Raw genomic sequence first — 27,914 nt, forward strand, 5'->3', positions numbered from 1 at the left:
AGCTTGGTTTAAAAATAAGAACTTGATGTTCGTACCCAATCCAGCTCATGTGGTGGAGGGTGAGAAGAAATCTGATTCCTATACCCGTAAGATGATGCAATTGTCTCCCGAGGACCAGGTTGCAGAAGCGTGGGATAAGAATCTTCGGGCCTTGGAGGATGCTCTAGTAGTCGATGCTCCCTCGACTATTGCTGATATGATGGCGTTGGCTGATGGGTATCAGTATGGATTTCCCCAACAACGGATGCTAGAGGTGAGTTCTCTTATCATTTTTCCTTGTATCAATTTTTAGCAATTTTTAGAGTTAGTGTGTTCTAATCTTCTGATTCGCAGATGATGAGGAGTGAGCATTGCAATCACATGTTGTACCAGTTTTTTAAGGCCAAATCCCTTAAGTTGGAGGCTAAGCTTCGTCTTCGGGAAGAGGATCTTACTGCGGCTGAGACTGTCATTGCTGATAGGGATAAGGAGATATGTGAGTTGAAGAGTCTCCTCAAGGCTAAGGAGCAACAAGTCAAGGAGGAGGAGAAGCTTCGCTTGGATCTTGCTATGGATCGTAGTGAGTTGGAGGAGGCCAAGAAGAATTCTTCGGCTGTTACAGGTTTGATTATCTGTTCTCTTCCTTGCTGTTGTCCTTTACTGTAATTAGTGTTTTGTCCGAGTCTCCCTCCCCCACCCTATCTTCAGTGGGTTGAGTTCCTGAGTTAGTATGGCTTCGGAAAGAGCGGCATCGTCAGAAATCTCGCATCGCAGAGTTGGTAGAGAAGATAAAGAGCGAGGCTGATAAGTGGAATGCTCGTGCCGATGAACATAATGCCCTGACAGAGGAGTGGCGGGTCAGACGAGTCCAAATGATTGATATGCATAAAAAATATAATAATGATCGTCGTTTGTTTAATGGAACATTGTTGTGTACGCGTGATAATCTTCGTGAATCCCGAGAACATGTCTCATCATTGGAAGATAAAATCAATCTCTTGGAAGAAGAATTGCGTCAAGATCGTTCTTCTCAGTCTTCTGATGTTAAAGATTACATTCAGCGTCTTTCTAGGGAGAGAGATGACGCTAGGGCTCAGTGTCAACTAGTGGAAGAGACTAACAAAATTCTGGATAGCATCGAGTATGATCTTAAGACCGAGCATGGCCTTATCAAGAGCTATCCACGCCGTGAGAAACCCCCGCCCCTACATCTGGTTCTTCAGGTCCTTCCTCGGGTGGGAGCGTACCTTCAACGCAAAAGGGGAAGATTGCTAAACCTGCTGGTGGGGTTGAACCATCCAAGTAGATTTTTGTAGAGAGTTGATCTTTGTTGATTATGAGGCTTCGTGAGATTCCTTTTGTATTTTCTTGTTTCCACGTATCATTGCCAAGCCTGTAATCAACTTCTAATGAATTCATCATTGTATTAACTTTTATCTGTGTTGTCCGACTTTTTTTTTTTTTTTTAAATAAAATTTTTATGGTTAATTTGGAATATAACTGAATGTAATCAGGGATAGCGAAGTGTTTGAGTGCGAACCCGAAGATATGTGTATCTTCGTGAACGTCTTGAGACCTGTCACCCCGCTGGCTAATCCTGGGCCAGAGGATTCCCAGACGGTGGGGGTCGGGGCAGCGTTCTAGGATATGAGTTGTTTGGAATGTACGTTCATTCCGTCAACCCGCTGCCATAAGATTGGTTGGGTATCTCTTTCTGCTGGATGCCTTCCCCATGGTCCTACACTTATAGACGCTGATAGGGGAGTCCCGATAGATTGTAGGCGACTACTTTACCCAAGTAAAATATAATAACAATTAACACCAGTGTTTACGTGGTTCGACAGCAGAGTGTCTACGTCCACGGGTGAAAGAGGGTTAAAGTGTCTATTCAGTTTGTTGAGTTACATTTAGAAGAATTCCATTGATGGAACCTCTGAGGTAGTAAATAGTAAAAAACAGGAGGATGAAGTATTGACGCGGAGGCTGTATTTACAGGTGTAGGGTTCTCGTGAGGTGTTATATTTACACGCAGTCGTCTTGTTTCTATGTTGCTCCATGTATTGTGACTATTTTTTGCCAAAAGTTTGCTTGATTGATAGGTTGAGGTTTGTTATTCCTCTCTCAGAGATAGAAACATGTCGATCGCAAGCGTCGTTTTCTTCTTCTGGCACTCTTCACGCAGATGCAGGTCTGCGTTGCCCTCTACGGGTAGTATGGATTGAGATATTTTGCATTCCATGGGTGTTTGAGGATCTCCCCTTTTAGGTTGCGCAGATAATAAGACCCATTTCCTGCAACATCATGTATGATGAAGGGTCCCCCCCATGTTGGTGCTAATTTTCCCCACTTCTTTTCTCGTTGGTATTGGGGAATGGTCCTCAGCACATACTGCCCTTCTACGAAATTTCTAAGCTTAACCCTCTTATTATACTCCCTTGCTATTTTCCTTTGATAGTTTTCCATTTTTTGTAGTGCTGCCTCCCTCATCTCTTCTAGATCATCCAACCTTTCCAACATCATGTCCGCTGTGAGGTTCTTCTCCCATGCTTCAGTCTTCGTAGTTGGCATGATTATTTCTGTTGGGATAATAGCTTCGGCTCCATAGGTGAGTAAGAATGGGGATTCTCCCGTGGATGATATTCGAGTTGTCCTATAAGCCCACAAAACGTTGTGTAGTTGCTCACACCAACACTTCTTGTATTCGTCCAACTGCTTTTTGAGGATGAGTGCGATGGTTTTGTTTGTGGCTTCTGCCTGACCATTGCTTTGAGGGTAAATTGGTGTTGACTTGTTCTTTCGAATTTTGAAAGTATCGAAGAGTAAGTCGATGTTTTTTCCCTGGAATTGCTTGCCATTGTCAGATACAATCTCAGCTGGTATGCCAAACCTGCAAATGATGTTTTGAAAAATGAATGTGAAGACATCTGCATCTCGGACCCTTGCCAGGGATTTAGCCTCTACCCATTTGCTGAAATAGTCCGTGGCCACTATCAAAAATCTTCTCTTCCCTGATCCTTCGATTAGGGGACCCACGATGTCTATGCCCCATTTTGAGAATGGCCTAGGGATGTCTACTGGGTTCAACATTGTTGCGGGTGCGTGGATTTTTTTGGCGAAATGCTGGCATTCTTCGCATCTTCGTGACATTCTTGCAGCGTCTCGTATCATTGTTGGCCAGTAATATCCTTGACTTTTCGCCTTATCTGCTAGGGATCTCATTCCGCTGTGATTGCCTGCGTCTCCACGGTGCATGTCTTTCAAAATCAAATGTCCTTCGGATCTGGATAGGCAACGTAATAATGGTCCGAGAAAAGATTTTTTGTACAAAATTTCTTTTCTCAGATCATATCTTCCTGCCTTTGACTGTATTTTTCTGGCTTGCTTTAGATCCGAGGGTAGTATTCTTTCTTTTAGGAAAAGATGAATCTCATATCTCCAATCTTCTTCTTTGCTGAAGTCTTCATCTTGATGTGCCTTATCCATGATGTCGTCTTCTTGGAAATCATCCGCGATGAATTCTCCCACGTCATCATCTGCAATATCTTTTTCTGCGTTGTTCCCCTGCTGTGCAGCGAAGAGTTCTTGAATATCAATTGAAGTCTCGTAAATCCTGGTTACTTTGATTGCTTTGACGTCCTCGTTTCTGAGCATCGATGATATGTAGGCCAGGGAATCCGCGTGCCTGAGTTCCTTCCTTTCCAGGTGTCGGAATTTGATGTTCGGGATTTGTGATGCCAGTGTTTGCACCAATTCCATGTATGCTGACAATGTTCTGTCATAAACATTATATTGCAACTCTATTTGTCGGATGACCAGCTGTGAATCGCTTGTCAGACGCAAGTCAGTTATGCCCATTTCTATTATCAACTGAAGGGCATGCACCCCTGCTTCATATTCAACTATGTTGTTGGTATGCCCCTTGAATTCTAACCTGAAAGCATGTATGATCCTGTATCCTGTTGGGGTGGTGATTACGATGCCTATCCCCACCCCTTCTTTATTTTTCGACCCATCTACGAAGACTTCCCATTGCCTAGGATTTTTTGGTTCCAATATGTCTATAGGGTCTTTACCTTCGTCCATTTCTGGTAGTCCTGCTGCCTTTCGTCCTTCGATGATGACTTCTTCACAGTTATCCAATGGTAAGTCTGCTAAGAAATCTGCTAATACTTGTGACTTCTGAGAGTGCTGTAGATCATGGATGATATTGAATTGATCTAGGTGAGTATTCCATTTTGGAACTCTGCCTACTTTCCTGCGTTTTTAAGGACTGCTTCTAGTGGAGATTTGCATGGGACGCGGACGTAGTGAGTCAAAAAGTAAGTTCTGAGTTTCAGGGTTGCCCATACTAATGCCAAGATGAGCTGCTCGATCTTCGTGTAGTTCCTTTCTGCTGCGTTCAGAGTCTTGCTGATGTAATAGATGGGCTTCTCTATCTTCGTGTTGGTTTTAACCAATACTGCGCTGAATGCATCTTCTGTTGCTGCTATGTATAGTGCCAACACTTCATCGGGGTCTTTTTTTTGTAATATAGGGATCTCAGCCAGGTATTCTTTGATATTTCTAAAAGATTCCTCGCACTCTGCCGTCCATTCAAATTTGCTTCCTTTTTTGAGGACCTGGATATGAACCTCCCCAGCGCAGCCAGCGAACCATTGAGTTTCTGAACCTCTTTTAAATTCTTTGGGGATGGCATTCTTACGATTGCTTCAGGTCTCCTGAGTCGATTAGTTTTTCAATCATTATCTTGAGATTTTTGCACTTTTCTGTTTGGTGACCGTTGAAACAGTGGTATTCACAGTATTCCTTGGATTTTTCTGATCTAGGAGGCTGCTTTCCCTGGGACCATGGCCAATCGAAGTTCTCCCTCCCTTTGATCTCTCTCATGATGCGCGAATAACTGGTATTCAGCTTGGTATAGATTTGATATTAAAATTTTGGATCACCTCTTCGTCTATCATCCCTTCGTTCTTTCCTTTCTTCGTTGGGACGTTCTTTTGTGATTCCTCTTTTGGACCCGCTGGCTTGATCCACGGAATTTGTGCGTGTGGGACGTTGAGTATGAGCTCTGGGATTTTCATGCTGAATTTCTTCTAACCTTGCATGCTTTTCTATGATTATCCGGATATCTCCTTCGGTGGTAGGGATGGTTCCATGGATCTCGAAAAATAAAGGACTCATCCTGTCCATCCCCCATTTGTAGCAGTTGATACTAACCACGAGATCTACGTTGCCAATAGCTTGGAAAATCTTGTGCCATCTATTAGTATATTCTCTGATGGTCTCTTTGTAATTCATCTCCATCGAGAATAGTTTGTCCGTGCCGGTCTTGACAACCTTGTTGTACATGTATGTTGCTAGAAATTTTTCTGTGAGTTGGTCGTAGGAGTCGATGGAGTTTGATGAAAATTTATCAAACCATGAAAACGCGGACCCTTTTAAACTTGATGGGAAGTATCTGCACAGTATGGAGTCTTCGTTATCCCAACGGGCCATCATTCGATTATAATATCGAAGATGAGCCGCAGGATCAGTTGATCCGTCATAGTAATCGAAAGAAGGAACCGGACACTTCTGCGGTATGGAAACCCTGGCCAAGTGTGGTGTCAGCGGGCTAGTGTTTGCTTCCTTCATCACTTGCTCTAGCCTTCCGCCTCCCTGCCTAGTCTTTAGCTTCTTGATTTCTGCCAGCATCTCAGCACGCAGACTTTCCATTGCGATCTGGTGTTCCTCATGAATGGTAGATTTTGCTCGTGGGAAGGTGGTACCGTCGTAATAGTCCGAGTTCTCGGGATTGTAATCAGGGTCTGATCTTTGGCTGCTCCTTGCTCCTCTTCGATTCAATGGAAGTGGGTTGTTTGCGATCACTATTCTTTTATCTTGATTAGGTGCTACAGCCTTGGAGTTGGCTTCGTCGCGTTGGTTTTCTACCTCTGCGCTATGAATGATTCTTTCCTTTAGTGTTTGGTTCTCTTGTGCTAATATCGCCACAGCATCTGCGTATGCCTTCTGGTTCTTCCTTAATTCTGTCAGCTCGGCCATCATCTGAGCGGAATGATTTGACCCTTGATTTGGTGTTCCTGCCCGCAATTGCTCGTCAGCGGCTATGGTTTGTTCCTCATCCACGATCTGTATTACTGGTTCTGATGGTTCTAACTGTGCACCTTGGGACCTCGACGGTTGTTGTGAGGGTTGGCCTGCTATTAGAAGCGGTTGCTTGGATGGAAAGGGTATGTTCTGTTCGTTGGTTAAGGGCATCCCATAGAGGGGTTGTTGTATTCCTGACTCTGCCACGACTTCCTGATGTTCCTGTAGTTGAGCATTGGTTACTCTGGGAGCTCCAACTTTGGATCCGCCAGCTCTTGAAGCTCCTGCTTTGGCTTCCGTGGCATTTACTGCGTTTGCTGTGATGATGTTGGCATTGATGGGGGCCATGATTTCTGCATTATCCTGCGCCTTATCCGCTGCCTTTAGCTTTTCACCTCTCTGCTTACTCCTAGTTACCACTGGGTTGTCCTTGGCATCTCTTTTGAAGGAGCTTTAGCCTTCCCGACATCTTTGCTTCTCTCCATCTTTTAATATTTTCTTGAAAGAGAGAGAAAAAATCACGAAGACAATGGGCCCCACGTGATATCTATTAGCGTTTTGAGTCCTCAAAGGTGTAAAATCTTGAAAATACTTAAGGCGTCCATATGTGTAGATGACAGCAGATCTGTTCGAAGTTTTGATTTTCAAAGATCCAAAAACTTAGAAAATGCATGAAGAATCAGATCTACTTAGATAAACGCGGATCTGTTCATAATTTTGATTTTCAAAGACGTGAAAACTTAGAAAATGAATGAAGAATCAGATCTACTTAGATAAACGCGGATCTGTTAAAAAAATTTGGTTTTTGAAATCATGAACGGAAAAAACCGTAGTGTTCCATACATCGTTATTTTCATAAAACGAAGCCTGAAACAAGTCACAAGAGAAGATAAATATTTTACCGGGATGAAGATCCCTGTTTCTAGCGCCAGATTGTGAACACAAAGATCTGGTGACATCTGAGTATTCACAAATAATGTGCGCAGAGTCATGACAATACAGTAAATAAGCTGCGCCTGAGGGGAATGGATAGGTTTTGTCGAATCTTTGACCCAGGATTCTAATACTCTTCCTCGTCTCATCAACTACAATCATTGTTCTTGGCTCATACAATAAGATAAATAGTGGATGAAATATAATATGTACGAACATGATATACCATAAGTATCAAATTGAACATATAAAGTATAAATGCATGAATATAGATGAAACGATTAACTTATATGATTCATCACTCAGATCTCTGTCTACGGGTTTGGGTTTTTCATTATATGTATGAAGGTTACATAAATAGTCGAATGACTTTGAGACCAATATAAGCCTACGTAGCAGGAAAAACTTCACCTACACTTTCTCTATCTCTCTGTCTCTCTCCTATTCTCCTCTCAATGTTTTTCGGCCTCCCTCTTCACTTGGGAGAGAGGGGTATTTTTAGGGAGGTTACTTGGGGTCCACTTCTGAAGCCCGTTATAACCTTATCCTCTTGTGTTTTGTACCACTCATGCAGAAGTCTTCGTGTTCTCGGCTGCATCTGCGTGTTCTGTCCGGATACGCAGTATTATCCGCGCTTCCAATACAGGCTGACTGACACGTATGCTCTTTGAGGGTATTTAATACGGGTATTTGAGATGTCTGTCCGCGATAGACAGCTGGCCTCTGCCCCTGTCTTGTCTGGATCAGTCTGACTATCCCCAGCCGTAGATCTTAGATATTTCTAGGGATAGGATAAAGTGACTCTTGGCTGTCCACGCGTGATATCATATCTTTATGCCCTTAGCCGCATGTCCTCCACGTGTGTCTTTGTGGGCACGTGGCGGAAGATGAAATGTGTACCTACAAAGGGTCTTCATCCATGACCTGATGGTTACTTCTTCTATAAATAGTTCACAAGCTTTAGAAAACAAAATTGGTGCTTCACCTGATACCATTTTCACGTCGTCCCCCGATTTCTTCATTATCTTCTTTATTCTTGCTAGAGGTAAAGAATGTGGACCTGTCTTACCGGATATACCAACAGAAAGCATTCCCGAATATACACGGGTTGTCTCATTGCTCGGTATCGTATACACACGAAGCTGAAAAGATGGTGAATAAGAAAATTACAAAGCCTAAAAAAAAGAAAATTAAGTTTATTTCTAATAGCTTACCGAATTTGATTTTATTATAGTTATGAAAATTCAATAGCCTAAGTATATATAAGCTATGGTGGGAAGAGAAATCTGGGTTGAATAAGTTTGTGTAATTGATAGCCGGCTTGGCCTGCTAATCTCATGGCCGGCAGTAGTGGCATATAAATAATTCATACTTAAAACTCTTAAACTCTTACTTTGAGATCTCATTGAGAAATTTTCTAAAGCAATGACCGGATTGACGCAGACAGTCGATCAGGCCATGAGTACTCTCGGTAGGAGCCAAAATTAGCCGGCATGGATCACATCACTATAACTTCAGTTAATGAAAACAAATCGATATCAAATGTCATAACTGATTTTAGAGGCGTCAAAATGATAGACCATGTAAAAACACAGAAGCCCCAAGAAAATTAAAACTGACAACTCATAAATATCAGCTAACCGCTATGATGATAAACTCTAAAAACAACCAGTGCAAAATATTAAATCTTGGATTTCTTTGCTGATTAATAGGCCCAACCCCAAACCATTTCTTTTATGTTGAATCAGTAATACATCCGGTAAACGTGGACAAATTATAGCATATCAACAAGTTATAGCTAAATACGAATCAATAATTCTGTTCAACCCACTGGTCAATCCCACTAGTCAAACCCACCGCTGAGGTGGCGATGACGTGGCTTGACTTTCTTATCTTCGTGGGTTTTCTTCTTTCTGATCTTATGCGTTTTCGTTTTTCACTTTCTTATTTTCTTCTTTTATTATTCCGGTAGTCTCTCCCTTTCATGGACGAAAAGGAATCCATATAAGATAGAAGAAGGACTGCTACCCAGGTAGGTTTTCATTGAGCTCTTTTTCTTGGAGTCTTTTAGAGAGTTTTCAAGTTAGGGTATAATCGATTCATAAAATTTCACAACTTGGGTATGTGTTTTTCCTTCGATTGATAAGATCTCCGCACCATCGATTTTTCAAATCACATTATGAATATTGAAAGGTTAAAAGTTTGGATGAGTTACAGAACATCTGAGTTCTTATAACATATCAATTTTTGGGTTAATTCTGAATTTCTATTGTTATGCTTGAGCTTCAATGGAAAGAGAGAAATGTTAATCAATGGAAAGAGAGAAATGCTGGTTGCGTGGAACTTTTAAGCAATAACATCACATGGAAGGTTATGAGCTAAGACTCACACGATCTTTGCTCACCATTTCAGGATGTTTTTTTTATCTTATTTTGGTTTTAGTGAGAATATTCAGCTTGTTTTGATTAAAGTGATTGATGTTACATTACAACAAAAGTAACTATTTAGAAAAGTAACACCACAAATGTAAATTTATGATGCAGCACTCATATGAAGTGCTACTGGAGATTCATATAATCCATTCTCGATGCCCATTAACTTTTCATGTTTTCGTTTTTCAAAAAATTTTCCTTTGGTAAACAAGGAGGCAGAAGCTAACGCAGAGCTGCTACAAGGGGATGAGCTGTTGGAATGATTCTTCTTGCCAGTAATACAAAGTGATTGCGTTGCCAAGTTGACTGAGATATATGGGAGTATATGGAAGCATCGGTAATTGGAAATGTGATTACAATAGATGTAAAGATGGTTGGGATGTATAGAGGAAAACATAAAAGGTTTACATTACAGTAATGAAAAATTGTTATCTGCATAGATTGAACTTCTGATGTTATCAAAAAGCCGGTAAAGTTCAAATTTTCACACAAGAATACATTCTGAAATTTTCATGAATAGTTGAACACAAATACTAAAAAGATATGCAATACAAGTAATAAGAAACAAAATTCCGTCAACCTTGACAATCCACTAGATAACAATTCCATGAGTAGTACCCCAAATGCCTGAAAATGTGCATTAGATGATGACAGGGGTTATGATGCACTGCAGAACTCTGGGGCACCATATCCTAGTGCTGCAAAAATTTAATACTTATTATGTAGTACTTGCAGGTATCATAATCTCTGTAGACTGTAATATGCGATTCTAACATTGAAATCTGTCAACTCAGAAGTATATTTGTTGGCTTCAAGTAATCATGGGGAAGGCTTTGATCATGAAGACGATACAGACCCCGAGCAACATCCACAGTAACCTCTAGTGTTTGCTGATAGACGCATTTATGTGTCTAATATAGCTCATTTGTATATATTGTTAGTGCTCAATTTTGTACTTATTTGGTTATTTTATTTATTTGTAGGTGTTTTTAGAAGAATAAGGATTTGCGGCGAAATTGGCTGAAAATGCGGCGTTTGGACCTCCGTTGATAGAGTACCGGAAGCGCCCCAGAAGTGTACCGGAAGTACCCCAGAAATACCCCGGAGGAACCCCGGAAAAAGTGCGGAAAATGCCCCAGAGGACACTTGCTATACGGATCCTTGATTTTGGATAAGGGGTAACCTAATTACTAAGGGGTGACCCATTTCCAGGCAGCTGCTAAAGGGAGACCAGCCACAGATAAGGGGAGGTCAACTTCTCAAATTTAAAAGCAAATTTTGGCGGGAAAATGCATGCATCGTCTGGCAGATTTTGGTTCGATTATTGGAGGAGTTTTAATGCGATTAAACACCGGAAATCAGTTGGGATAATCCTGTTAGACCTAAACAGACCCTATGCAAGTGATTGGGCTGATCGAATTGGGCTGGAATGGCCGTGAGAAGCGATCAAAGTCCAAACAGAATATGTGTCTCTGTGAAGTTTTCAAATATATTTAGAGATTCTGGGAGAGTTTTACGTTGAAGTAAAGTGTATCTAGTCTTGTTTAAGGATTAGGAGAATTTGGAGCGTAAGAAATTGCCAGAAGACGCGTACAAAGCAACAGAAAAGAGATTTCTCTCTCAACTGCACGTGAAGAAAAAAGGGAGATAAACTCGGATTTAATCGAGTTATTTGGACCCTATTGGTATATAAAGGCTGGTGGGAAGTGAGAGAAAGTTTTATCAAGAGTTAGGGGTCGATTGGGAGGCCAGCAGAGAGGCGCAGGAGGAGTTGCAGGAATTGTACCTGCTGCTGCTGCTGCCATTAACAAGCTCGAAGAACACGAAGAACACACCAGCATAGACAGTCGTTTATCAACAGTGTCAACGACTAGCATCCGAGGGTCTTAAAACAGCAGCGTCAACAGCAGCCGTGAGGTATCGTTTTTACAGCAGTGGTATTCTATCGTTTTTCTCTGGACGCTTAAAGAGGGTCGTAGTTTCACTGTATTATATTTTTCACTCTTTTAATCATATTTTGAGCATCAAGTATGTATTTTAAGAACATGATTATTATGAGTAGCTAAACCCCAATACTGGGATGATGGAGGAAGCTGTTTTTTAGCCATGTGGTTATTTAAATAATTCTTAATTCACTTTTTGCACCGATTTTAATTGATTTATGATTTCAATTAATTACTTGTGATTTTGTTTGATGGAACATGCTTAGTCCTAGGGATTCTTGATGTTCCATGCTTATCATATACAAGTATATTTTATGGAATCTAATTTGGCAAAGATAGAGTTAATACTTGTTTTATTTTGAGCTATAATCGCCTAGAATTATTTTCTGAGCCACTTGAATATGAAACACATTGGAATCCTGAGTCCTGGTTCCTCTTGATCTGTGACATATTGTGTATATATTTTTGTTTTAAAAATCTTTTCAAGTCCGAGCATCGAATCCGTATTTACCGCAATCGAATTACTACAACAAAATGGCGCCGCCGACGCGGACTTGTATATAGATTTGTTTTAGGTTTAATTTTTTTTTTTATTTATTATTATTTGTTCCTTTTTACGTTTCTTTTTGTGTCTTTGATTTACAGGTTCGAAGTGGAATACTAAGGACTTGGGAACAAAAAGCTTAAAGCTAAAGCTAAAAGCTAAAAGAGAAAAAAGACATAATTTTTTTAGGATTTAATTTTATTTTATTATTATTTTTATTTTTTTGTATATAGCTTTTATATATTTTTTTTAGAATTTGTAAATAGGCTTTATTTTCATAATTTTGTAATTTTTGGACTTTTTATTTGGACTTTATTCTGGACTTTGGACATTATTTTTAAAAACCCTACGGAAGGGTTATAAATTAAAAAAAATTAAATACAAACTGTTTGCAGGGAAGGACGACGATTACTATATCGTCTCGGCCCCTCGGGTTCGCACACGGCATAGGAGTCGTGGCCCGAGTCGACAACAACGGTTCATCGCCGTCTGGTACGGGAGGTAAGTCCAACCGAAACACCCGCGAATCTCCTGCAAGCGGGTTACTGTCTGCCTTAAGGTGATAATTGTTTGAGGACGAACCGGACTGTTTTTAATTTCCTAGTAAAGGGCAAGGCCTGGCCAAATCAAGATAAGGACTCGGATTTCATCACCGTTTCCTTCTTGCCCGCCTTAGGAAAACGAAACCAAACGCGAACCTAAGACTAAAATTTTGAATAGAACGAGACCAATAGGGTAACGAGCTTAATAGGAAACTCGTTCGAAAAATATTGGTTGCTCTTTAAGCACATTTCAAAGTTCATGATGGTTTCTTGTGAGTGAATGCGTGACTGCGCCCCTTGTGATAGCGGTGAGGCCTTGGGTATCAAATCTCCACTGAGCTTCCCTCGCCTCGATTCAACTTACATTAGCTCGGATTGATTCCAGAGGGGTGTGCTCAAATTGTAACGAATTCCTTTTCGAGGAATAGAAGCTGGTTAGAAAAACAATCTAAGTGGAGCATCATGCTTTTTGTTTGCTAGAATATTTAGGTTTGTTTTGGTGGAGTCGAGTCGGCCTTGTTTGTGATTGTGTAGATTTTCCCTGCAATTAAGAATGTCGAACTGGTATGATAGAAGCCAATACAATGAATATCGACCTGAATTTGAATATGGACATCATCAGTATTATGACCATAGTGAGAATAGTGGTTGGGGACGCCAACCTTTTCAAGGTTATGGTTCATACCATGGTGATCCCAATTACTATCCGCACGCGCATCAGTCATACGAGCAAGAAGATTATAGTACTAGTTCTTCGTCTCTAGAGGATACAATCAAACTATTGAAAAGTAGTCCTTATTATGATCCTTCAGTTCCTATTCCTTCTCTAGAAGAGACTCTTAGGAATTTAGCTGAGTCATCACGTCAGTTAGCTGAATCGACGTATAAATTAGATGAGGTGAATAACGTAGATATGGACGAAAGAACTGCAACAACAACTGAATCTGTAGAAGATATCCTCAATAGATTAACTCAAAACTTAGATCCTACACTAAGGGAGCTTTCTTTGGAAGAGACCCTTGAGAGGATAGCTGAGTCGACACGTAGACTTGAGTTAGAGACGAACGAAAGTATTGCTCGAAATAACTTGAATTGCCAATATAGTGTATCCAATAATACCCTTGAGAATGAATACTTTTTCACATAATCAAGATAACGAGGTTATAATTGGTAACACTACTTATTTAGATAAGGTTCAATCATCTTCGTACTATTATGATGATGAGGATAGTAGTGATGAAGAATCTGAAATATGTAGGCATAGTAATCAGGAATCTAGTAATCCAATTGAGCTTTATAATGATTATATTATTTCTAGTTCAAATCCAAATAATTATTATGATTATTCACCTATTCAAAAGGACGAGGATTTGATTAGGGATTCCACCGTTTTAGACGATGTAGTATGTCCTGTTTACGAATCCGATAAAGGTTTAGAGGAACCGGTTTATCTTGAGACTACTGTTTTCGAGTCGAACGATTTAGAAACTGTAATCGATGATGGTTTCGAGGAACGGTTTTACCCTGAGAATACTGTTTCAGAGTCGTACGATTTAGAAACAATAGTCTTAGATGAACTCGTAGAGATTAATGAGGATACACTGCAATATTACAACTTAGAAGAATCAATTGCCCATTTTCAGGAATCTGATGACCTAGAAATTAGGGAGATTGTGGCTAGTCTAACTAGAAACACTGAAAACTCTAAGTTTGGGGGTGATTATCACTTTCCTAGTGCTTTACCTTTAACTCTCAGAAAGTCGCCTCACATAGGACTTGATATCCATGCCTCAACCATCTTACAAGATTATCTTCATACTAGGTTTCCCGAACCTAATGATGTCATGAAAAAAGTTCAGTCGTTAGAAACCCATCCTCTGGTTGATGTGGTTTGCCCAGGCTATGATCCCAGATTGACTTTGTTTTCCCACCAAATAGTTTTCTTCCAACTGTGGGAACGTTTAGATTTCAAATGTGTCACTTATTAAGTTCTAAGACTAAGCCTAAGTACTTTAGGAAATTAGAATCGACACATTTGCTTCAGAATGACCACTACTCTGACTGTGGTCAACTATGTAAGTCATACCTAATTGACTTAGAGGATCCTAAATTATTTAGGTTATTTTGTGATTCCAGATTCTTATCTGAGTTTTTCCAGACTCTAGGACCTAATAATTTGAATCCTACCTATGAGGAAATGCATCCGAGGAAAATAGTCTATTTAGACCCCTTCATAGAACCTGAACCTGAACCGCAATTAGCGATAGTTATCCAGAAACTAGGTAAGGGCATGCTAGTCTTGTACATTTTCTTGGTTCACTGCAGTTTCCTTTTGTCAGCTCTTTTTGGTTTTAAAGACCCACAGTTATTCCGGCTATTGTTATACGGTTCGAGTTGACTAAACCTTTTCTATGTCTGGCTGAAGACTTTAAACTTAGCACTTCTTGGGAGGTAACCCAAACTCATGCAACCAGGTAATATCTTTCCTTAACTCTTTTTCTTCGAATGGTAATAGTTTCTCCTTGTTCATGTTTTTAATTTTATCTTTAGAACATTGAGGACAATGTTAGGTTTAAGTTTGGGGGTATGGGAGAAACTTTTTAGTTGCAATAAATAAACTCCAGAGCCTAGAAATTTATGCCTATTGAGGATTGCACTAACTAATCTAAGTGGATGGAAGCATTTTGATTGTAGGAGTTTGAGGAACCAATCTGATTAGATGGAAACATCTAAAGAGTCTATTCATAAAAGCACAGAGCTCAGGTGTTAGAAATAACATGATAGTTTCACCATATCTCGTTGAGTCCTTTTCACTTCTATTTTTATTTTATTTTGTTTTTAAACTATGTTTCTCTAAGTAATAGGTGGGGCCCACGATTCAAGTTGTTACCAATGCTAGGGTGAATTAGAGTGATTGAGATACCTTCAGCCAAAAAAAAAAAAAAAAAAAAAAAAAAAATGAAAGAAGAAAGAAATTGAGACCAGACCATTTGACCAAAAGGAATAAATTCAATAAAGTCGACCACTGGTACCCTTGTATATGCCAGTTGTGTTGACCTAGAGTTAGGTTATCGACCACTGGTACCCTTGTATATGCCAATGTGTTGATATTAGTCAGACTAGTATCTCAATCCATTAGGATAGGTTCATTTTGGCGGAGGCCTTCAGACAGATATGGGAAACGTCGTTCACTTAGTAAACATCAAAACCATCTATGTTTTCTATATCCATCTTCTTGATCTATCCATGTGATTAGTTTTGACTCCGAATATGATGTCCATAGTGCAACTATCTGAGTAGAGCTCTGTCACTTTATATGAATTTTAGTATGCTTGAGTGCAAACTCGTGTACAGCAATTGGAATTTCGCATCAGGGTACTTCTTCCTGTAGTCAATAAGTATGCCAACCAAGGAGATTCTTTAGTGCCTTCCAAGGTTCTGCGTAGATAGCTAAGGTCTGGAGTACAGGTTTTGTGGGTATATCTCTGGTAAGCCCTCCCGAGACTATAACTCGGCCACTAGGGCCACCTAGGGGTTTAAAGGCTTATTGCATACGCTAAATGCAATCGACGATGCCTGCGACAGTGAGTTAGGATTTTATTTTGTAGTTTTGATTTGCTCGGGACTAGCAAATAATAAGTTTGGGGGTATTTGATAGACGCATTTATGTGTCTAATATAGCTCATTTGTATATTGTTAGTGCTCAATTTTGTACTTATTTGGTTATTTTATTTATTTGTAGGTGTTTTTAGAAGAATAAGGATTTGCGGCGAAATTGGCTGAAAATGCGGCGTTTGGACCTCCGTTGATAGAGTACCGGAAGCGCCCCAGAAGTGTACCGGAAGTACCCCAGAAATACCCCGGAGGAACCCCGGAAAAAGTGCGGAAAATGCCCCAGAGGACACTTGCTATACGGATCCTTGATTTTGGATAAGGGGTAACCTAATTACTAAGGGGTGACCCATTTCCAGGCAGCTGCTAAAGGGAGACCAGCCACAGATAAGGGGAGGTCAACTTCTCAAATTTAAAAGCAAATTTTGGCGGGAAAATGCATGCATCGTCTGGCAGATTTTGGTTCGATTATTGGAGGAGTTTTAATGCGATTAAACACCGGAAATCAGTTGGGATAATCCTGTTAGACCTAAACAGACCCTATGCAAGTGATTGGGCTGATCGAATTGGGCTGGAATGGCCGTGAGAAGCGATCAAAGTCCAAACAGAATATGTGTTCTCTGTGAAGTTTTCAAATATATTTAGAGATTCTGGGAGAGTTTTACGTTGAAGTAAAGTGTATCTAGTCTTGTTTAAGGATTAGGAGAATTTTGGAGCGTAAGAAATTGCCAGAAGACGCGTACAAAGCAACAGAAAAGAGATTTCTCTCTCAACTGCACGTGAAGAAAAAAGGGAGATAAACTCGGATTTAATCGAGTTATTTGGACCCTATTGGTATATAAAGGCTGGTGGGAAGTGAGAGAAAGTTTTATCAAGAGTTAGGGGTCGATTGGGAGGCCAGCAGAGAGGCGCAGGAGGAGTTGCAGGAATTGTACCTGCTGCTGCTGCTGCCATTAACAAAGCTCGAAGAACACGAAGAACACACCAGCATAGACAGTCGTTTATCAACAGTGTCAACGACTAGCATCCGAGGGTCTTAAAACAGCAGCGTCAACAGCAGCCGTGAGGTATCGTTTTTACAGCAGTGGTATTCTATCGTTTTTCTCTGGACGCTTAAAGAGGGTCGTAGTTTCACTGTATTATATTTTTCACTCTTTTAATCATATTTTGAGCATCAAGTATGTATTTTAAGAACATGATTATTATGAGTAGCTAAACCCCAATACTGGGATGATGGAGGAAGCTGTTTTTTAGCCATGTGGTTATTTAAATAATTCTTAATTCACTTTTTGCACCGATTTTAATTGATTTATGATTTCAATTAATTACTTGTGATTTTGTTTGATGGAACATGCTTAGTCCTAGGGATTCTTGATGTTCCATGCTTATCATATACAAGTAATATTTTATGGAATCTAATTTGGCAAAGATAGAGTTAATACTTGTTTTATTTTGAGCTATAATCGCCTAGAATTATTTTCTGAGCCACTTGAATATGAAACACATTGGAATCCTGAGTCCTGGTTCCTCTTGATCTTGTGACATATTGTGTATATATTTTTGTTTTAAAAATCTTTTCAAGTCCGAGCATCGAATCCGTATTTACCGCAATCGAATTACTACAACATTTTCCTAAATGATGATTGAGAGTATCTTTGGGGTGTTCCCTATGCAATTACAACAGTTTTCATCAGAGACGTACTCGATGTGACTGCTAAACGCAACACCGAATTATATGGAATCTTTCACCATCCACAATGAAGAGAGCTTAGACGAGTTTTCTTTAGTATTCTAGAATAACATAAAACGAGTCCATTCACAAATTACATTGCAACCATCAGCAATATGAAATAACTATTCCCCAAAAGCATGGATTAACAAGCGAAAAGCTACGGATAGATCAAGCAATAAAATAATCAGACAAACCTAACAAGAAAAATATGCAACATAAATAACTTTCCTAGCATCCAAATATCAAGTCTTAGAATGCTTACTATATAGATGCAACGCCAAGTGGTTCACACATTGAGTATATTGAGCATATACCCGAGCCATAATGGAGTAAGCATCAGTAATTATATTTTGTTCAGGACTTGTGCTCTAGAAAATTCAATTACTTCCACCAGAATTAGTCGAAAAGCAAAAGGGATACCAATGGTTACCTATACGGAAACTTCACTATCCGATTAAGACACGACATTTTAAAGTTCAAAAAGTAAAATTAATTTAAACTACCTCTATCTCGGCATCAGAACTGAGACGCTACGAAGATGAATCACCTTGACCATTGCACGATATTTGATTCACGATTGAACCTGCTTTTCTTATAGCAAATCAATGTAAACCATTCCTGAAAAGGTATTGCATTGTAAATTCAGAGTTGAACTTGAAGCTGTATTTCCCATACCAAATCAGCAATGCCTAAAATTGCACTTGGAATATACGAAATGAATATATCAAGTACTAATTCATAATTTTCCATGCTTATAGTCAATAATTTAATAGAATTGAATCTTACAAAAACGATAAGATAAAATAGAATCAAAACTAGTATATCACCTCATCAACGTTGAGATTTTTATCAACACTTTCCCTGAACACAATCATCTCAAAAAAGTCTATCTTAGTAAAACCCCTTCTTCACCAATTTTTCTCCAGCGCGTCCAATGCACGATTCGAAAACATAAGCCTAATAATCTTCAATATATAAAACGAAATCAACAGAGATATAAAGTTACCCGATCCCTTGAGCAGCCGTCCGATATCTAGCTTCCACAAATTAAATTTAAAATTAAGCTAAAAACTTAAATTTGGATACTGCATTGATCTCTTGAAGTAAAACACCTTTGTCTCATGGATCTGGTGTTTGAATTTTCGGATGATATATTGAAGATTTCTTGGCTTGTTTATTCTATTCCGCTTGCAACGAAACCTAAAAAATAAAAACACCTGAGCCAAAAACTAAAAAGCTAAAAAGGTTAAAGTCATGTCAAACCAGCGCCACATCAGCAGTGGGTTTGACTGGTGGGATGGACCAGTGGGCTAAACAGAATTATTGAATACGAATTTGAAGCGACACCGGCAAATGTGGACAAATTGTAATAGAATGCACTTTAGCGAAAGCAATGCATATAGGCAAGGGCTTCTTTGTTCATGAAATTTTACTTCATAAGTAGGAACTCACTTTAGTGTGATATAGATTTCTGGTCCTCCCACCTCATGCATATAATTTATCACAACCAAGCCATCATTAATCCGTCCTCAAATCCAGTGGCGAAGCTAGAAACTAGATTAAGGGGAAGTAAAATTTTACTAGGGGTAGTAAAAAGTGAAAACTACCACCAGATCCAATTCTCAGATTTTTTCCATTCTCAAACCCACGGTCGGAAAATATCATGCGCGCACCCATATATTTGAAAACAATTATTATAAGACCCATTTTTTTTTTTAAAATTAAGTTTTCTCGGAGGTTTCTTTTTCTTTCAATGACTTTCCTTCGAGAGAAAGAGAGATTGGATATTTAGGGCCTGAAAAATTGATTAGAATACGAGATTGAGATTTTTGGGTTTAAAAAGAGAGATCAGGTAACAAATTGATATTTAGGGTATTTGAAGCGCATTCAGAAATCGATATGGAAGGAGCTCTACCGTGGATCAGGTAACGAATCGATTTATTGTGTTTCTGACTGGAGTTTTGATTTGTATCATATGTGGAAGGATTCAACATTTGTACTGTAGCCATTAATTTAGCAGACCTCGTTTTAGATGCTAGTCTTGAAGACGATGATGAAATTTTTTTCTCAAATACTCAGCAAAGAACTCCTTTGTCATCGGGCACCATACTTCAGCACACTGGACATTTGTAATAAACCCTCATTTTACCAAGTCCTACAAGTAGCTTCATACAGTTTTGGAAATCAGGGAGTAATTACTGTAGACATGAAATTACAGGTGTGATTACAAAAACAAGGAGTAATGTGAAAGAGTTCAAAGTTGGAGATAGAGTGGGAGTCGGATGTTTAGCATGTTCTTCTTTGAAATGTGAATACTGCAAGGATTCTCAAGAACAATATTGCGAAAATCATTTTTCATGTTCTTGGTTTACCTCCGGAAGCTTGGTGTTTGACCCAGTTTAGAGCATCAACAGCGTCATCATAAGCAGCTGGTAATCGACTTTCCGAAGCTAGACGATATTCTACTGAAAGTACTATTAGGATTCGGAGATGCCTATATGTGATAACCGCAATCACACGGTGTCTACAATTTAGACAGAGGCAAGTACGGGTCGTTCCCACGAGGAGCGGTGGAAATACTGTAATCACTATCTCTAATCGATTAACCAGCAATGATATTTTTAGATTTTTAGAATTGAAAATGAAATAATAAAATTAAACTGAACTAATATGAAGAATTCAATGAAAGAACTGGTAACCAGGGTTTTATTGTATCCACCACTATTTCAAATTCAATTACTGAAATGAAACATAATTATGAATATATGTTGATCCTCTGTTCTATTGATATCACCTATTCAAAGCATAGAATCGCAAATATCGCTAGTATACTAAAAGCATAGCACATCAAAAGAATAAACTTAAGCATGCACTATCAAATTGTATTAGCGAGAAAATTATGTGAAGCTAATTATTAATTCACAAATATTACTCGACTATTCTAAGCATAACCCATCAAAGAATTTAATCAAAGCATGGACAATCAAGTAATGAGACAAGCATATTTGTAAAACTATCGGTTACGCATAAAGGTTTCTAGAACCGGCAATGCAACAACTCATTTTTCAATCAATCAATAAACAATATTCAAGAATTAATTTATTCAAATCATAATGGTCTTTTGCTTTATTAATCGATTCGAATAACCTAATACCCCAGTGTGCTTTCAACATAAACCCTAATTATGAAAATCTAGCAAAACATGATCATGGATTTCTTAAAACCCATCAAAATGAAAAAAGAAAAAGGATTAAACCGATATCGCTTCCTCTTCTCTTGGTCTTGTGCTCTCAAAGACGAAGGCTACCTGTTCCTTCCTCCCGTCCGTGTTCAGTTCTCCCAGTTGCGGCTACAGAGGCCGACCCCCCTTCATCTGTTCTTCTCAATTCCATTGAACAGACATGCATCTTTACTTCTTCACATTTTCATTTCTTCATTGAGAATTTTGATTTGTCTCCAACTCGGATTACATTTCATCCATTAGCTCACAACTGCAACTCAACTGCCGCCTCAAACAGTTGTGTGCAAAACCAATTCAACAAACTCAAGATCTGCAGCTAATTCTTTCTTCATCGATTACTTGCCTTTCTTCATTCAAGGACATACATCCATCACACAAAGTTCATCTCAGAAACGAGCTCAAACAGCAACCACCAGCGTGTGTACTGCAACCAACAAATTCTCGTCAATCTCCGAGTTCCCGTTGCATTCGAAACTCATATTAGAGATACCAACCATTCATACACAGCAAACCCCAGATTCCATATTCTTCTCAATCATCAGCTGCAATCAATCCATGCCAGACCCCAAAACAAACTGTGAGTTCACAGTAAAGACCAATCTCCCTTGTAGACAAAAATCCGTCTCCACCAGTCGACACATCTTCATTGCTCTATCGACCACTACTGCCGAGACATAACTCTCCTTGACTGTGAAATCTTCTCGTTGTGAGTACTGCAGCCAATGATCTCGGCTGCACCACCATTTTCTTTGCAAGCTATTCATTCTACAAGCTGCTACTTGAACCATTTCCTGACCACTGCCAGCAGAAGACTCCGAGCAACACCTCCATCAATCTGTCACAACACTTCCACAGACTTCAACTTCACTGCTTGGCAGCCACAAATTCAGTTACCAACTCCGGCTAACAAACTGACCATTCTCTTCATTCCCGGCTACGTCTCGGCCACAACTCCAACTCCTGAGAGAGTTTCCCGTTCATAGTAACTTGGTGATGCTCTTAATTGCACAGCGAACTCATGTATTTATTGATCGATATTTCAATACAAACTCCACTTCAGGCTACATTTCATCAATTATCTCAACTAAAGACCCCCACTGAAGTACTCCGAGCATACATCACTGCTGACTATTATTTCCGCCATCATGAACCCTTCTCAGACCCCTCTCCTTGCGATGAGAACAACCAACATCTATGGGACAGTCACCTGCTTGAGAAGCAAAGAAATTCTTTGTACACCAACCCAGATGTTATCTAGCCGTGAAGTGACCTCCACGCTGCGATATAGGAAATACCGAGGCCAGCTACATTATGGTCATTTCTTCGTAAACGCCATTTTACTTCCCATAGCCATTTATTTTCTCAATCATCGGAATTGTTTGTTACTTTCTACAAAAGCACTAAAAATAGTGTCATTAGCCGAAATCGAGTCCTAACTAAATAAATATGGTACAAATGTAGCACTTACGGCTTATCAACACCCCCACCTTATATTTGCTAGTCCTCGAGCAAACACAAAATTGACCCCCTACACAACTGGTCATATCATAAAAGAGAGTTAGACCCGCGACACAGATGGATCAAAAATGAAAATTTAATATACCATACCAAGACCGGCTACACAGCTGGTCATAGAAAATACCATACAAAAGACCCGCTACACAACTGGTCATAACCCTAAAAAGCATAACGATAATATTTTTTTTAAGACCCGCTACACAGCTGATCATTTTTTTTGTTTTTTAATTTTAATAATTTTTTTTAGACCCGCTACACAGCTGGTCATAATATGTAATTTTTTTCAGACCCGCTACACAGCTGGTCATAATATGCATATCTTTTTTTTTAATGAAAATTCCTAACGAACATGCCACTCCCCCACACTTAAACATTACATTGTCCTCAATGTAATTGAGTCATCCAACATAGAAATTAAGATGGAAAATTCAAGCAAACAAATAAAAGATAAAGGAAAGAAAACAAATATGATGGGTTGACTCCATGAAGCGAAATAGTATGGGTTGACTCCCATGAAGAAAATATTTGTATCCGGTTTGCACATAAAGAAACCTCAACAAGGTGAGGTTGCACCAAAGTAAGCAGCAAAAGCATATATATAAAGTCTGAAAAGTTGGGGATCGGTCCAACAAATCAGGTCAGCTGCAAATGTGAACCTGCAAGCACTATAAACCTCCAAAAAGATTTGTAAATTCATTCCCAATAGAAAACAATTCTTAGTCATCAAGTCATGCAAGGTCGAGATTAGTAAATCACTTACATGAACAACAAACATAAAATGCATATTAGTTTCTATTCGGGAAGAACACTCTAAATCGGGTTCTAAATCATCTAAAATAACTTCCGTCGACACAATATCTTCACTAGAAATCACAGGAAGCAATGAATTGACAATTACAAAAGGCAAATAATCATCAATATTAGCACTATGACCTATACATGCATCCAGTGGTTCAAGTTTATCAAAATCAGTAACTCTTAAATCTGGTTCTAAATCTGCGGAAATAACTTCCGTTGTTGAGTTACCTTGATTAACTATTGGAGGTCGCAAAGCATTGATAATATCAATAATCATGGGGTAATCGGAATCAGAAAAGTGGGATAAGCAAACAGATAAAGGCTCAAAATCATCGACAAAAGTTATCTGACCAATATCAATATGTTCAACATTCACATCAGTATTCTGAAAATCACTAGATGGATCAGAAAAACAAGAGCTCAATGGAGCAACAATATCATGAATAACCGCCTCGTCACTATCTGCAACTAAGTGATTCACAGGAAACTCTTTACTTGAGTGGTTAAAAAATATCTTATTATGCACGTCTACTGTCTCTAAGTCATTAGACTCAACAATATTATCTTCTGTATAAATATGTTTTTCTAAATCATCATTATATGAATAAATGGCGTCTCTAACACAACTCTCGTCCTTTTGAATAGACAAATAATCAGTTAAATGATCATGAGTTGGGTAAGATACAATAGATTAAGACATTATATCGGTATCATAATTCCTAAAATCACTTCTAGTGTCAAGTTCATTTTCACCCTCATAGTATTGGGGTTGATACTCATCTGAATAACCACCCATAGCGAAATTAAGTGGATTCCAAGTTACATACCTGAGACGATTATAAGCAAGAACTTCCTTATACCGTGACCCATGCATGTATTCACCAAGCGTCATAGACAATGTCTCGCGCAAAGCACTCATCATTCTCAAAAAGGCTCCTGAAACGAAATTCTGAAGCACAAAAGAAGTCAAAAGGAAAAAGAAATCCTAAAAAAATAAATACTGTTCAAAAAAATAAAATAAAATAAACACCTAACTATTTACAAAATCAAAAATACTAATTACAATATTCCACAACCGCTCCCCGACAGCGGCGCCAAGAATTGATAGGATCTGGAGATGCCTATATGTGATAACCGCAATCGCACGGTGTCAACGATGTAGACATAGGCAAGTACGGGTCGTTCCCACGAGGAGCGGTGGAAATACTGTAATCACTATCTCTAATCGATTAACCAACAATGATATTTTTGGATTTTTAGAATTGAAAATGAAATAATAAAATTAAACTGAACTAATATGAAGAATTCAATGAAAGAACTGGTAACCAGGGTTTAATTGTATCCACCACTATTTCAAATTCAATTACTGAAATGAAACATAATTATGAATATATGTTTATCCCCTGTTCTATTGACATCACCTATTAAAAGCATAGAATCGCAAATATCGCTAATATACTAAATGCATAGCACATCAAAAGAATAAACCTAAGCATGCACTATCAAATTGTATTAGCTAGAAAATTATACGAAGCTAATTATTAGTTCACAAATATTACTCGACTATTCTAAGCATAACCCATCAAAAAATTTAACCAAAACATGGACTATCAAATAACGAGACAAGCATATTTGTAAAGCTATCGGTTACGCATAAAGGTTTCTATAACCGGCAATGCAACAACTCATTTTTCAATCAATCAATAAACAATATTCAAGAATTAATTTATTCAAATCATAATGGTCTTTTGCTCTATTAATCGATCCACATAGCCTAATACCCCAGTGTGGTTTCAACAAAAACCCTAATTATGAAAATCTACCAAAACATGATCATGGATTTCTTAAAACCCATCAAAATGACAAAAGAAAAAGGATTAAACCGATATCGCTTCCTATTCTCTTGGTCTTGTGCTCTCCAAGACGAAGGCTACCTGTTCCTTCCTCCCGTCTGTGTTCAGTTCTCCTAGTTGCGGCTGCAGAGGCCGACCTCCCTTCATCTGTTCTTCTCAATTATTTTTACATCATCTGCTTCGGAGAATCTAAACTCTAAGCAAGGTCCAGTCCAGACATACCAGCGATATCCAAGTCCATCCCATCACCACTGGCTCCCTTGGTCCGTGCAATCTTCTTATTCCTTGACCGGCCAAATTGCATTACCACCAATCATGAAACAACTTACTTCCAATAATCATGGATGATTCCACCTGTATTCGTGGCTGCGAACTGACCAGACAACCACCAATACCAGCAAAATCTTCTAACATTTCTCTGAGCCATTCTGTCTTAACCATTCTCAATCCCATTGAACAGACACGCATCTTTACTTCTTCAGAGTTTCATTTCTTCATTGAGAATTTCGACTTGTCTCCAACTCGGATGACATTTCAGCCATTAGCTCACAACTGCAACTCGACTGCCACCTCAAACAGTTGTGTGCAAAACCAATTCAACAAACTCAAGATCTGCAGCTAATTCTTTCTTCATACCTGCCTTTCTTCATTCAAGGACATACAGCCATCACACAAAGTCCATCTCAGAAACGAGCTCAAACAGCAACCACCAGCGTGTGTACTGCAGCCAATAAATTCTCGTCAATCTCCGAGTTCCCATTGCAGTCGAAACTCATATTAGAGATACCAACCATTCATACACAGCAAACCCCAGATTCCATATTCTTCTCAATCATCAGCTGCAATCAATCCATGCCAGACCCCAAAACAAACTGTGAGTTCACAGTAAAGACCAATCTCCCTTGTAGACAAAAATCCGTCTCCACCAGTCGACACATCTTCATTGCTCTATCGACCACTACTGCCGAGACATAACTCTCCTTGACTGTGAAATCTTCTCGTTGTGAGTACTGCAGCCAACTGATCTCGGCTGCACCACCATTTTCTTTGCAAGCTATTCATTACTACAAGCTGCTACTTGAACTCATTTCCTGACCACTGCCAGCAGAAGACTCCGAGCAACACCTCCATCAATCTGTCACAACACTTCCACAGACTTCAACTTCACTGCTTGGCAGCCACAAATTCAGTTACCAACTCCGGCTAACAAACTGACCATTCTCTTCATTCCCGGCTACGTCTCGGCCACAACTCCAACTCCTGAGAAGAGTTTCCCGTTCATAGTAACTTGGTGATGCTCTTAATTGCACAGCGAACTCATGTATTTATTGATCGATATTTTCAATACAACTCCAACTTCAGGCTACATTTCATCAATTATCTCAACTAAAGACCCACTGAAGTACTCCAGAGCATACATCACTGCTGACTATTATTTCCGCCATCATGAACCCTTCTCAGACCCCTCTCCTTGCGATGAGAACAACCAACATCTATTGGGACAGTCACCTGCTTGAGAAAGCAAAGAAATTCTTTGTACCACCAACCCAGATGTTATCTAGCCGTGAAGTGACCTCCACGCTGCTGATATATGGAAATACGAGGCCAGCTACATTATGTCATTTTCTTCGTAAACGCCATTTTACTTCCATTAGCCATTTATTTTCTCAATCATCGGAATTGTTTGTACTTTCTACAAAAGCACTAAAAATAGTGTCATTAGCCGAAATATCGAGTCCTAACTAATATAAATATGGGTACAAAATGTAGCACTTACGTGCTTATCAACACCCCCACACTTATATTTTGCTAGTCCTCGAGCAAAACACAAAATTGACCCCCTACACAACTGGTCATATCATAAAAGAGAGTTAGACCCGCTACACAGATGGTCATAAAATGAAAATTTAATATACCATACCAAGACCGGCTACACAGCTGGTCATAGAAAATACCATACAAAAGACCCGCTACACAACTGGTCATAACCCTAAAAAGCATAACGATAATATTTTTTTTAAGACCCGCTACACAGCTGATCATTTATTTTGTTTTTTAATTTTAATAATTTTTTTTAGACCCGCTACACAGCTGGTCATAATATGTAATTTTTTTCAGACCCGCTACACAGCTGGTCATAATATGCATATCTTTTTTTTTAATGAAAATTCCTAACGAACATGCCACTCCCCCACACTTAAACATTACATTGTCCTCAATGTAATTGAGTCATCCAACATAGAAATTAAGATGGAAAATTCAAGCAAACAAATAAAAGATAAAGGAAAGAAAACAAATATGATGGGTTGACTCCCATGAAGCGAAATAGTATGGGTTGACTCCCATGAAGAAAAATATTTGTATCCGTGTTTGTGCACATAAAGAACCTCAAACAAGGTGAGGTTGCACCAAAGTAAGCAGCAAAGCATATATATAAAGTCTGAAAAGTTGGGGATCGGTCCAACAAATCAGGTCAGCTGCAAATGTGAACCTGCAAGCACTATAAACCTCCAAAAAGATTTGTAAATTCATTCCCAATAGAAAACAATTCTTAGTCATCAAGTCATGCAAGGTCGAGATTAGTAAATCACTTACATGAACAACAAACATAAAATGCATATTAGTTTCTATTCGGGAAGAACACTCTAAATCGGGTTCTAAATCATCTAAAATAACTTCCGTCGACACAATATCTTCACT

The sequence above is a fragment of the Papaver somniferum genome, chromosome 8 (genome assembly GCF_003573695.1).
Source record: "Papaver somniferum cultivar HN1 chromosome 8, ASM357369v1, whole genome shotgun sequence".
In the NCBI taxonomy this organism is placed as follows: Eukaryota; Viridiplantae; Streptophyta; class Magnoliopsida; order Ranunculales; family Papaveraceae; genus Papaver; species Papaver somniferum.